Raw genomic sequence first — 12,826 nt, forward strand, 5'->3', positions numbered from 1 at the left:
ACCCCATTGCAGCCGCCATTATCCCAAAGGCGAGCTGACCACGTAGCCAGGCAGCCTTGCAAGGCATGGCTATAGCAAAAGGTAGATTTAAACCTTTCAGAAACCAGTTCTGGGAGTTGCCTTACCAGTTTCACAGGCAACCTGAAAGAATGAGGACAAAGGAAGTTTGCCTCTCCTATTGATGGCATTAAGTACTTAGCCATCTAGATAGTGGTTCTCTCCCAAAGAAGTGGCAGACCCCTTTTGTGTATCTATTGTTTAGCCTTAGTCTTAGACAAAGATAAGACATTAAGACCTTTGTTCCGCAGGAGCCATTGCCTGAGGATATGTTTCGCAGTATATATAGGACCTAGATTCCAGCCTTCTTTGGGCTTGTGAGCTGAAGTTCCAAACCTCAAACTCTGTCGAGCAACGGCTCAGGCGCTCTCTTGGGCACTGCGCCCCGCTGAAATCACTTGGGCAAGCCAAAGCCCACTGTCTCTTTCGGGCCTCTTGTTAGCTTAGCCCGCTGGAACTTAGCTCCTAGCCACCGCATTCGCCACTTGCTTTCCCCGTTCCCCACGGCTGTGTCCACCTTCCAACATCCCTCACATCCATCGCTTGGAGAACACTCCTAAGGTAATTATTTCAATGGTACCTCTATCCTTTCTCCTTTACCCCCAAACTCTTCCCCTCCCTTGCTTTAGCATTGAATGTGTGTGCGCGTGTGTGATCCCCTTTGTTGTGTGGCTTTAATAAATGTTTATATTTTAATTGCAACTCACTGGCATTGGAGTCTCTGTTTCTTGGGGTTGGACTAGATGACCTCTGGTATACACATAGGGACATGATCCGCTGCATGCATTGTTAGGACACGCCTCTTGTAAATTTGAGCTAATTAAATTCCCCTAATTCGATCCTTCCTAACAATTTGGATTTTAATTGTATATTGTAATTAATGTAATGTGGTTTTAATTTTATATTGTTTTATAATTTTACTATGTACACCACTTTGATCACTGCGGAAAAGTGGTATAGAAATAAATTTTATTATTATATTATTTTATTATTAATTTGCTTTCCTGGGCTTTTTCAGGTTAATGTGAGGCTTTTTTTGTGAACAGGAAGTGACTGAAGTACACTTTGGTTGTCCCAATAAAGATATCACTGTTAGGTGTTGTGCATTTGATTGGCCCCGTAAAATTACAGCTGGCCCATATGCATGTCAGCATCCATTGACAGTAATGGGATTTGAGATTACACTTTTTTGGCATCCAAAACTGAACTCCAACTGATATGGAGGGCTGATTGTGCCACTGTTTTGTGGATTTTGGATGTTATTGTACATTGTTATGTGGCCAACATGGCTACCCCTGGATATGATTCCATTCCTGTGTCACTTTCTGTTGAAAGTATGGCCTCCCTTAGATTTAAGAAGACTCAGGAAAGCAAAAATGTGCCCAAAATGTCCCCATGCTGCCTAGGGAGTATTGAATACAAACAGATTAAGGCCATTGTATATGGGATATAAAGAAATTTCTCTCATTTACAGTTGGCCTTTATCCACAGTTTTTTTTTTTATCCACTGATTCAAGCATCCACAACTTGAAAATATTTTTAAAAAGTATAAATTCCAAATAGCAAACTTTGATTTTCCACTTTATATAAGGGACATCATTTTGCTCTGCCATTATATTTAATGGGACTTGAGCATCCACAGATTTTGTTACCCATGGGGGGATCCTGGAATCAAACCCCAGCAGATAACAAGGACCCACTGTATTTTAGGGAACAAATGGTATGGGGCTAACCTGGTGTTTGAACATGCCTGCCAAAGAGGTTGACCGATAACACAGAGTTGCATGCTAAATTCAAGAGTGTGTTGAGATTATATATATATAAAAAAATCTGTTGTTTATCTCCCATCCCACCCCCTACATAAAATAACTGCATTTGCATGCACGATACATAGGAAGTAAATTTTCTACCAGAGCCTTTGTCGTTTACAGCTTGCTCACTTTGGTAATTGTCAGTAATAATCCCTTTCAATTACCAGGGAGAAGTAGGTCAGGCAAGCCTCAGTGCTTACAAAATTTAGAATGTTGAGCTGGAAGGCATAACAGTAAAAATCAGGCTTAAATATGGTTGAGCAGGCAAGATGCTGGGTCAGAGGTGAAGAAGCTATGCCCAACAGGATAAAGGCTAGGATCCTTCTTTTACAGCATGTACAGCAGTCCTGTTCCTCAGGATGGATTCATATGCCACCTAGTGATCTTCTTCAGCAGGAATACATACCATCCAACTGTCCCAGTTAATCCTCTGCCATCCCACTTTCTAGCTATTTTTATTGTCCTGGCTTCTCTTCTCCTTCACCTCTAGCTTTCCTCCCTTTGTCATCAGCTTACCTCAGTGGCTGCAAATGGACATCAAGGTGAACAAGTATGGCTGCTGCCAAACTGCAGAAATAAAGCAGTTTGATACCACTTTAATTTCCATTTCCATAATAAAGGACTACTCAGAGATGGTTTTGCCAGTTCCTTCCTCTGAAATATAGCCTACAGCACCTGGTTGCTATTGGTGGTCTCCCATCTAAGCATGTACTAGGGCTGACCTGGCTCATCTACCAAGCTCAGATGGAATCTGGTGCCTTTAGGATATTTATGCCCTTGTTATCATGATTATGTCCCTTCAAGTTACCTGCTGACTTTTAGAGAACCTAAAATGGTAGCTATCAGTCAGAAGGGGAGGGTTGGTGGGAGGGTTGGACACGAGGGGGGTTGTTTGTTTGATTTGGGTTTTGTTTGTAAGTCATTTGGGGACCCATATTGGAGCTAATGAAATGAATTTCAACAGAAAGAAATGTAACGTACTACACTTAGGCAGAAAAAATGAAATGGATAGATAAAGGATGGGAGAAGGGGACACCTGACTTGAAAATATCACATGCAAAAGGGATCTGGGATTCATATTAGGCCACAAGCTGAACATGAGTCAACAGTGTGATGCAGCAGTTAACAAAGCCAATGCAATTCTAGGCTGCATCAATAGGAGTATAGTATCTAGATAGGGGAAAGTAATAGTATTACTCTGTTCTGGTTTTGTCAGGCCTCACCTGGGCACCATAGTTCAAAAAGGATATTGACAAGCTGGAGTGTGTCCAAAGAGGCAACTAAAATGGTGAAGGGTCTGGAAACCATGCTCTGTGAGGTGTAGCTTAGGGAGCTAAGTATGTTTAGCCTGGAGAAGAGAAGGTTAAGAGGTGACATGATAGCCCTACTTAAATATTTGAAAAGATGTCATTCTGAAGATGGAGCAAGTTTGTTTTCTGTAGCTCCAGAGAACAGGACCAGGAGCAATGGATTCAAACGACAGGAAAAGAGATTCCACCTAAACATTAGGAAGAACTTCCTGACACTAAAAGCTGTTTGACGGTGAAATATTCTGCCTCTGAGTGGTGGAGTGTCTATCTTCTGAGGTTTTTAAACAGGCTAGATAGCCATCTGTTGGGAGTGTTTTGATCGTGCATGGCTTGATGGCCCCTGAAGTCTCTGTCCTCCCCTGATCTGTTGTTCAAAACTGGCAGAGATAGTCTTCCATTGCTGCCTCCACTTGCTGGTAAAAGTACAGGTACACTAAAGTGCCACCTGGTGCAGGCCACACACCCCATACCCCCTTTATATATAAATAATCCACACAATGAGGTTTGGCCACAGAGCTGCAAAATGTCTCCATGCAAGGATGGGCCTTTAGGACACCTGGAAATGTGGACCAAATAAATATTCCCCTGAAGACAAAGCCAGATACTTTACTGTGTAGCCCCTCTTCTTTTATTGACAAGTATTGTGCTTTTATTGCTGTAAACAACTTGGATCATAACGATGCCATTCAAAAGAGCTGATCAAGCCGAGAAAAATGGCAAATGTTGTAATAAAGGCATATTAAATTGTACTATTAACATTTTATAGTTCATCTCGGGGAAGGGCAGGGGGAGAGAATGAATTCCAAGTTGCAACTACAGAGAAAAGAGATTCTCCCCCCCACAAAAAAAAATTAGGACAGTGAAAGCAAATATTTGCTGTATACTTGTGAAGCACTGCAACAAAGTGATGATTAGTGCTTATGGTGTGTTATTTTCTTGAAGGGCATGGCAATCACAAAGCTCAGAAATCAGTAGTGACAAATAGCTAATTACTTATAATTAATTCTTTTTCTGACTGCTAAGGCCTAATGGTATTAGGAATATAACCTAAGATCAGATAGCCTAACAAAAATCTTGCAGAGAAAACAGCAGTCATGAACAACAAAATCTTGATATCCTTGATGAGAAAGGGTCTCTCAACACATCAAGGCACAACATGGTGAAGATTTTATTTTATTTTTACTTTTTTTCCATTTTGTGAAAAAAAAATTATACAGTACATGCCAAAAACTTGGTTTAGTGCACAAAACCAAACTATAGCTAACATTAATGCATGGAGAACAGTCTCTTTCAGACAAAATACACTTTTCTACACTGAGCCCCTTTTTGCATAAAAACCCATTGTTTATGCATAAACACCTCTCTTTTTTTGAGGGGGGAGAGGCCTAATATGTGAAAATGTTTCAAAATGTTTCAAAATAACATCACCACATACCCTCCAACATGTCATAGCTGATAACCAAGATACACATCCAAGCAACATCAGTACATACGGCAAAAAGAGATTAATGAGGAAGAACACAGAAGCTAGGAGAAGATGCAGCTGTTGCTTTTGCCTGAGACCACACTCTGATGTCACTTGGTTGCACATCTTCCAGTTTTTATCTGTGAAATGTTGGATGGTATGACATGATTCAGATTAAGTTAAGGTATCTGCTGTATTCTGAGTACAAACCCCATTTTACAGTGACAAGAACCTGATAACAGAAGCAGCAAAATGGATGATTGAGCAACTTGAGACTGTTTTACTTGAGAAGATTGTAAAAGTATTTCAAAGTCACTTTGACATCTGGGGAGTGAAGCCTTCAATGAAGAAATGTCCATCAGACACTAAGCACAAGAGAAGAACATGATATATTATGTCACTGAATAGCCAAGATGGTATATAGGCCAACACCTATAAACCTCCCCTATGAAGATCTGTAATAAATTGTATCCTTGGAAAGTCCAATCGAATCGCCCATTATAGGGATTTGTGAAATGTTGCAAGAAGGAGAACAAAATTGAAACAGGCCCATAAATCTAAATCCCACTGTTGCAGCTGAAGTCTTTCCACTTTATCTGGATTGCCTTGCTGGTCTTATTTGATGTCAGAAAGGTGTGTTTACAGCTGCTAAACAGAGTCCAAACAATATGGCACTTTGCCCGCTAAAGCTGAAATCTCCCCGTAGGCAAGTGAGGACAGGGCTTTGTATGTTTAAGATTTTATCCACACTGCAAACTTACCTTTTGCTTTTTAACCAGTCATATTTTATTTTGTGCCCACAAGGGACACAAATTCCAAGGCACTTTCATGCTACACTATTATAGTGCCATAATTTTCTTTAACTGTGAAGATGGCATCCTATAGAAACCTGAGATTTGCTGTTTAGGGACTTAGCATTTAGAGACTTTTAGTGGCTCACCAAACTACAAACTCAGAGATTCTATAGGATGTTGTCATTATTATTATTATTATTATTATTATTATTATTATTATTAACCTTTATTTATGAAGCGCTGTAAATTTACACAGCGCTGTACATGCAATCTTGTTACAGTGGAATCATAGCACTATAATTGTGTTCTGTAAAGGGGGGCTGTGGGAGTTTACCACTCAACTGAATGAGAGATCCTAGAATAATAGAATCCTGGAGTTGGAAGAGACCACAAGAGTCATCCAATCCAACCCCCCTGCCATGCAGGAACCCACAATCAAAGTACTCCTGGCAGATAGCCATCAAGCCTCTGTTTAAAAACCTCCAAAGAAGAAGACTCCACCTCACTCAGAGGCAGCATATTCAACCATCAAACAACTCTTACTGCCAAGACGTGCTTCCTAATGTTGAGGTGGAACCTCTTTTCCTGTAATTTGATTCCATTGCTCTGTATGCAAGTTTCTGGAGCAGTGGAAAACAAGCTTGCTCCATCCTCAATAGGACATCCTTTCAAATGTTTAAACAGGGCTATCATGTTATCTTGCCCTTCTCTTCTCTGGGATAAACATTGTCAGCTCCCAGCTTGTTAACATGCTTTTTGAATTAGTCGCCCCCCCCCAAAAAAAAAAAAAAAGGTTTTCTGCACAGAAAACGGAGACCTTGTATAAGAAATGTTGTTTTCTGCATAGGAAAGCCATTTTCTGTGCTAAATCATAGAATTGTCAAGTGGTAAGAGGCCACAAGGGCCATCTGATCTAAACCCATTCTGTCATGAGATGGCCATAGAGCCTCTCAATCTCATGGGGAAATCTGGTAATCTTGAGATTTGCAGCTTGGGAAATGACCTTTAGATTTCCTAGCCAGAGAGCTCTTAGGCCTCACTAAACTACAAACCCAAGAATTCTACAGGAGGCAGCCATAGCAGTTAAAGTGGAATAATAGCACTATAACAGTGTAGTGCAATACCGACGATGGTTTAGTCCAGCTCCTAAACCACTACACTGCAGTGTCTGTTTTAACAAGAGGATTTCAGACTTTTCCCAGCTGCAAACTGCTAAGCCAAGCAGCAAACAGATATAAATTCATTAATGCAAATTAACCCTTTCTGTGTCACTGAATAGCTCTTAATGTTTGCCCATGATGCTAACAAGGACTCCAAACCCCATTTGCCTGATGGCAGAAGCCCAACATACTACCCCCTTGCTGGTTTTGAATCAACGGAATGGAAAGAATTAAGTATATGTATTCATCCAATCCACAAAGTACACCCAATTTGGCAATGTCCCAACTCTCTTTCCTGCCCCTTTTCTTACAACTGCTATGTTTGACAATAAGTGTACAGGGAACACAGTGATGGTAATTATCTTAGCCATGTGTTTTACACCTCTGCATGTTTTGATCCCCAGAACCACTTACCAATTAAAAGAGCTGCAATTCTGCCAGGAAAAAATAACCAGTTCTGCAGATCTCACAATGCCACCCAGTGTGGTATTGCTCATGGAGACTACAAAGTGCCATGACACATCTTTCCATCCCTGTTCCCAGATGGACCATCTCAGGTCCTTTTAACCCGAGATGCAGAGGATCACACTTAGGGTCAATATCACAGTACGCTATAATAGCAATATTATTCCACTTTAACTACTATGGATGCCTCCTGAGTAATTCTGGGCTTTGTAGTTTAGTGAGGCCTAAGAACTCTTTGGCTTATGCCTTGTCCCCAGCAGCTGATGAGGGTTGGCTTCCCTAGAGTTGGTGTCACCCAGTGAGGTAACTCATGGTGTCACCCTCCATTGATCTCCTCCCATGCCACACCCATACAGAATCCTTAGTAATGTTTTTGTACTAATTTACTTATAAATCATAATTCCTACATATCATTGAATGTAATGGTAATAGTTGTGACATTAACAACTAACAAAATTAAAAGTATATCTTTAAATTACAATATCATACATATAGAATAAATGTATTTACATATACATAGCTTCATGTGGTTAAAGTGAAAACTTGGTAAACTGTGATTTTTTAAAGATTTTTTTTAAAAAAATTAAAATTATTATTTTTTAAAAATGAAATTTAAATTTTGAAATTTGTTTTTTAAAAAAACAACAACACTGGGGCCTCTCCTTTCTCCTCCCATTGAGTCTCACCCCACTCACACCATCTCTTCAGCTTTTCAAAGGAATACAGGTGAATGCTACAGCCCATTTCTGCCCAAATGCAGATGTCTGAGAAGCAGTGGTGTCACCCACCCTTAGGTTGTCAACTGGTGCAATCTGCACCCCTGCACCCTCCTAATGACACCACTGCTGGGGAGATACCCTCCCTCCCTTCCAACTGCATTTTGCTCTGGCCTCTGAAGGAAAGATAAACAGCCAGACATTCTACATATAATGAGAGGGTTTCCTTTCATATTCCAAATGCCATTACTCATTTAGGGAGAGAAGAACAGCCACACAGAGCTCTATTGTGCCCTGGCCAGTGGCTGATGAACGTGCCTTCCTTTAATATTCTGACCATTGCTCTGCCCTCTGAGGAAGAGAAGAGCAGCCAGCATCTGCGGGGCTATCCATCCCATCCCCTTTTCCTTATGTGTCCAAGCTATCATATTTCCCCATCACCATGTATGGATGTGAGAGCTGTACAGTAAAGGAAGCAGGCAGAAAGAAAATCAACTCATTTGAGATGTAGGATACCATGGACAGCCAAAAAGACAAACAGGTGGATCTTGGAACAGCCGAACAGATAAAGCCAGAGATCTCAACAGACCACCCTTTGGAGTGGCCTGCAGCTGCCCCTTTCCTTGCTGGATTGGGGCCACTGCAACTACACATGACGCCCCTGATCTGGTCTTTCCATGGAGCAAAAAGAAGCTGCAAAAAGCAGCTCCTTTTTGCACTGTGGAAAGGGCACCCTAGCCATGATGGCTCTTCTCTGCTTCTTCAATGCAGTGCATGTAAACACTATGCTGAAGATACAGCACAACACCGCCTGCTGTCTGGTCAGGTGAGTGGCATGGTAGCAGAGTCGAGGCATCCAGCGTGTGATCACCATGGCCCCAGTCTGCCCCCATGCTGGCTCTTAATGCCGGTCTGTTGAGCCCCTAAGATGATCAAACTGAGGCTGATGTACTTTGATCATATAATGAGAAGGCACGGATCACTGGAAAAGACAATAATGCTAGGAAAGGTAAAGGGTAGAAGAAGGAGAGGAAGACCAAAGATAAGATGGATGGACTCAGAGAAAGACCAAAGATAAGATGGGGGGACACAGACATGGACTTAAAGGAACTAAGTAAAGTGGAAGACAGGGGTTCTTGGAGGTGTCCTATCCACAGGGTCGCCATGAGTCAAGGTGAATTCCAGGCAGAAAACAACAATCTGTCTTTTTAGATTGTAAGGCTCAGAGCAGGGAACCGTTAAATTAACTATTTATAAGCCACTCTGGAAGTTTTTTCCACCAAAGGATGGGGTATGACTAAATAAATAAATAAATAAATAAATAAATAAAGCAACCATGCTAGCAAGCCCCAGGGGACCACACTTTGTGCACTTCTGATCGAAAAGCTTGCCCACTGATGCATCTTTAATCTCTGCCTCTTCTTGTATGGAGAACCAGGTTGCCTTTCCTTCTTCAAAGAGCTGGGCAGAGCCTAGGAGAGAGTTTGGTTAGTTAGATGGAAAGTCTTCATGTGCCAAATTTATTTATTCCCTGCTCAGCGTGAAGAAGAAGCTGCTGTCAACTACTTTTTACAGTGACCTGCTTCATCTCCCCCTTTCACCCATTTTTAAAAAAATATTCCCTCCCCGTTTATGGGGGAAAATGTGGTGGGAGGGAAGCAGACCTGACTACTTATCTTGCAGCCTGGAAGGCTGGGCCAGTTGATTACAGAAGGTTATTATTTAGAATGGTTCCTCTTAGAAAGTTCTCTTTGATATAGCAGGATGCCATTTTACATCCCCTGCCCTCTCTTTCCCTGTAATACAAGGGAAGAGGAGATCTAGAATATTAAGAAAAAGCCCTTTGAAGCCTGCCATTTCCCTTGGGTTCATCAGCATCCGAAACCGTAGTTCTAGATAAGTGTTCATGCTTCAGGCTTTCCCAGACTTATTACAAGCATAGGCAGGACTTGCTATTACCGCAGTGGAGTACCCATTAAAACTTCAAAGTCCATGCTTAATCTGCATCTTGCTCCTTGTGTAGCATGGAGCACTCATTTGAAAAAGGAGGGGGAAAGATGTTTTATTTATTAATTTGTTGTTGTTGTTGTTGTTATTATTATTATCCTTAAACTTCTTCTTTACTTTTTTCTTTTTTGCTTTTCTTTGGGAGGAGAAGTGTAAATCCAAGGAAAGGTCATGGATGACATTAAGGTTTTGCAGGCATCAGTAAAGAGCCTAGATGTTCATCTTTTTGCTTACTTTTGTTATTAAGACTGTGTAAAATGGAATGTCTCTCTTCTATTTCACATTTGACAATTAAACATTCAGTACTGTGACAGGTGTGTGCAATTAATATGTTAATGAATAGAGGAATGAAGGTTTTTTCCCCCCATAGTGGTCTTCCACACTGCAGAAATAAAGCCGTTTGATACCACTTTGAGTGCCACAATTCCATCTTTTGGAATCTTGGGATTTGTAGTTTGGTTAAGTATTCAGCCTGGTCTATCAGAGAATTCTGATGCCTCCTCACCAAGCTTCAAATCCAAGGATTCTGTAGGGTAGACTCATGGCAGTTATAGTGGTGTTGAACTGCTTTATTTCTGCAGTGTGGACACCACCCCGGGTCACCTGAAGAAAGTGACTCATAGAAAGTTCAGGTGGTGAGGGCTAAGAAATCAGGAACCAAATGGGACTACCGAGAGCAATGGGAGAAGTATCCACATGGTCTGCTTCTGAGATTTGCAGAAAAATGTTCCAAAAAGTCCAAAAGGCAACCCTTTCATCCCAGTGAAATAGAAACCCAATGAGCACTTGTTTGTTATACTATCATGATCTAGGTTAGTGTTATTCTGCTGATAATGGCCAAGATCTTATAGTGTGCTCATGTAGAATAAATCTACACTCAGGTACTTATTTAGTACTTGCCCTCTACCCAATTTGGTTGCATACTGGCATTGTGCAACCAACTGCATGTCTGCCAGTGTGCCTGCTTGTTGTCCCACTGTGCAATGGAGAATCCCAATGAATTAAGTGGTGCCTTGAATGCACTGTCAGTTGCAGACCATCCCAAAAAGTGCAACTCCATTTGAAAGAGTTTACTAGGGGTGGCATTCTTTGCTATTTTTCTTCCTGAAGGAAGCAACAAGTAATTTGATCTGTTTCTTCCTGCTGCATGCATGTCTTCAGAAACGGTGGTTTTCAAAGATTATTTGCAGTCCAGGACTTATTCTGCACAATTGTTTTGCACAGCAGCATTAGCTGCATGGGGAATATGGTTTTCTGCACCAAAAAATGCATAAAATTGTTTTGGGGCAGAAAATGTTGTTTCCTGAGTGGATAATTCTGTTTTCTGCACAAAACAACTATGTGTGAATTTTGTTCAAAGTCAACAACTGTAGCATTTTCTGTACAAAAAATCATATTTCAGCATGCATTGATGGCACCAACCCAGGGGAGTGTGCAAACTTTCTTTGTGTGCATGGCCTTTGGCCAGTGTAGGCAGTCATTTACCATCTTACCACCTTGAACACATCTGATTTCATCTGATTTTGGAAGCTAAACAGGGTCCAACCTGTTTAGTACTTAAATGGGAGTATTCCTGGAACACCAAGGATACCAGCAGAAGAATCCTGCCCCAAACCTTTAAGAACCATTGTTAGTCAGAGCTGACAGTGCTAGACTTTGTGAACCAATAACCTGACTTATTACAAAGTGACTTCCTATTTTCCTGTGAACACGAGCAGTAGCCAGTGTTATCTGGAAAAAACCATGGAGGATTGGAGATGGAAGGAGAAATGGCCTACTTGGATGTACTTTTTTCCAACCTTGGTCATTACATTCTAGTCTGGAATTCTAGGAGGTATGGCCCAGCAATTGGGGACCTAGGTTTGGCAACCCATTGACTATGGGGGAAATTGATACCTTCATGCCTTAAATCTTCTCCACTCAGTCTGAAATCATTATCTTAATTAAGCATTTATTAAGCATTAAACTAGAACTCACAATCGTTCTAAAGCAATATACCAAGAGGCCTATCTTAATATTATCACCTCATTTTGCATAATGTTTTGACCCCTCAGTGAATGGCTTGAGGCAGGAGAAGAGATTTGGCAGGAGGAAAGGTTTTTGCCTAAAAAAAAAGAAAAACAAAGAAATGCAAAAAAATAATTTCAAGAGGTTGTCTTCAAATCAATTGGGAATGCTTCAAATTTCAAGTCATTGCAATAGTTTTATTACAAAGCTTAACGCTAGAGACAGTTTTATAACTGCATCTTATGAAGTAACAGTGTTCATTCTACCGTTTTATCAAATTAGGCTTCTTCTGCCTGAAACTCCCGGGGCATCTTGAAATTGATATCAAAATCTGAAAAGTAAGCCTGATGAAACATTGTTTAAATTGTTACATGCAACCTCTGCCATTGATCTCTGGAAAAAACACATACACACAAAAGAAGTCACCAACATGATGACTGCCGTATAAACTTTATATGATAAAGGAATACTTATTCAATACTTTATTGTGTCTCACAGGGATCAAATAAATGTTTTTATTCCAGATGTGTGAAACATAGAAATGTAGGAGTGTGTGTGTCTGTGTGTGTGTGGACAAACACACACATATTTAATACAATAAGAAAGACTCACTAATCCATTTCTTATTTAGAAGAAAAACATAATTATTCAGGATTTGGTGGACCAAAAAACAGCAAACCAGCACTGATCTTTATTCTTATTGCATATTCAAAATGGGTGTCTGCACAGTCCCTGTTCATGTTCCACTTTGTAGAGGAAAAGGGCATCAATTCATCAAGACTACATTTTCCTTTATGCAAACCCTGGAATAATCTACATCTATATAGTGCTAGCTTTTCCAATGCGTCATGGCCTGACTTCTTTTAAGGAAGGATAGAGATTGAAGATACGACAACAGAAGACTGAGGGGTGACATGATTGTACTTTTTAGATACCTCAGTGACTGTCACAGAGAGGAGGGGGCAGACCTATTCTTTGCTGCTCTCTTGGGTAGGATCAGGTCTAATGGTCTGGAATGTGTCCAGAGAAAGGCA

The sequence above is a fragment of the Sceloporus occidentalis genome, unplaced genomic scaffold (genome assembly GCF_023333645.1).
Source record: "Sceloporus occidentalis isolate IW3139 unplaced genomic scaffold, rSceOcc1.0.p SCAF_6, whole genome shotgun sequence".
In the NCBI taxonomy this organism is placed as follows: domain Eukaryota; kingdom Metazoa; phylum Chordata; class Lepidosauria; order Squamata; family Phrynosomatidae; genus Sceloporus; species Sceloporus occidentalis.